Below are 1,966 nucleotides of genomic sequence, written 5' to 3' on the forward strand. Positions count from 1 at the left end.
TTTCATTGAAAGGTTTCCAGCATTACAGGTAATGTAAAGTCCATTAGGTCAGGCTCTTCATAGCATGACATGCAGTAAATTACAAGTGCTTCAAGCAGCTCAGTGAATTACAGTTCATCACTTTGAAAGGTTCCCACTACAAGACTACAGATATCAGATCTGGCAGTTAGGATCCAATTAACACTTTGGTCAGAATAATCAGATTGCATGTGTAAGACTTGTATAATTCGTTTATTGCTTCCATGCATCTTCTGTCTGTAGGTAAATTTGTTGCTGTTATTTCAAAGCTTGGAATCAGTATTTCACTTGCCTTTAGGTTATATTTCAAGTTCTTTTGCAGTGCAGTGATGAACTCTCCCTGTTCCAGCAATTTAGATCACCTGTCCTGTAGATATTACTGCTTGAGAAACGGGTTTGTTTCTGGTGGTTTTGTTTTGTATTCTTACCATGTCATTATATGTCTAGAAAAAAATTGCTAGCAATTTTTACTAAGCACATTTTATTTAGTGTAACACAGACAGTTTTCTCCAACGTGATCACTGTGAATCTCACAGAACACCCAGATACACTGTAAATGACATATGCATTGACATTTACATGTGTACTGTCATGCAAAACCATTTCCTGCTACACTGGATATAATACTATAACTGAATGAAAAAAACATTCTCATTTTGTGATATCATTTTTCAAGCCATGGTCAGTGTACATAAAGGTTCTTCAGGATAAACCTCATCGGTGCAGAGTAATGGATTTCAAATTCTGTGTTCTTACCTAGTGCTTTACGGCAAATTGCACTTTCAAGTCTTACAGGCAGTGAGATTCTTTGGAAGGAAGGCAACTTGCCCAAGGTATCCCACCTTTTCCATAGGAGAGCGGTAATGAAGATACACAAATGCTGGAAGTTTGACATGCAGAAACCTGCAAACTGGGTAAGCAAAAAGATCAAATACTACTACCACCCCCTACGTTGTATTTTCTATGTCAAAATATGGTAGTTGGGTTACAGATACTTTGTCTTTTCCCTTCTGACACCCTGCCCACACAGAAGTCAGATGTATGAAAGGTTTTATCTGATTCACTGATACAGCAATGCGTACTTACGCTCTTCATCAAAACATGCAGTTCAAATACTACAGGAACAAGAATTAAAACAGAAATTTAAACTTATTTTGCAGTTCCAAGAACAAACATTATCTAAACCTTTATGGATCCGATATGTGAATAATGGAATTTAAAGCTCTAGGGCAAAGGTACAAATTTGCCCCAGGTCAATGACACCCAGGAATTACTGCCAGATGAAAATATTTGATGGCCAATAATAATCCAAGTTTCACTCCAGTTTCTAATGAGCTACAGTCCTCATAAAAACTTATCATCATAATGAACTACAGGACCTACAGAAAGCTCGAGGACGGTATGGCTTACAGACTAAACTAGCTTTCTGAAGGTATTGTACTATTTGCGTATCAGAAAACCAGATCCACCTGCACCGTTTCCCCCTTATAAAACAACGCCAGCAAGTGCGCAGACTGCCTGCAGCCGGGCAAATCACAGCTAGTAACTTTAACAATTTAAATTAGGAGCAGTGTCTGTATACTATTTATACAGTTCAAGAGAGAGAAGCTACTTTAGATGGGAATTCAGACAGAATAAATTGAGCTCTGTTCTGAATTTTGAGTTGTTCTGTGTGAGAGCTTCCTCTCCATGAATCATGGGAGGAACCTCCCGATGTAGGCCTGTAACAACACTTGGCAATGAGAATATTTCATTTCCTTTCCACTGCGGAACAAAACATCCCTGTACGACTGAATCCCACCACAGAGAAGAAGCAGCAAACTGCCCAGGCGTAGCCATTCAGAGCCAAAAAAATTATTATTAAAGTGCAAATGTATGAGATACCCTGTATGCTTTCAAACCAGAACTGCATTACCGACAGACAGTATGTACAGAAACAGGTACCAAT

Source organism: Eurypyga helias, unplaced genomic scaffold (assembly GCF_000690775.1).
Source record: "Eurypyga helias isolate BGI_N326 unplaced genomic scaffold, ASM69077v1 scaffold25997, whole genome shotgun sequence".
Classification (NCBI taxonomy): Eukaryota; Metazoa; Chordata; class Aves; order Eurypygiformes; family Eurypygidae; genus Eurypyga; species Eurypyga helias.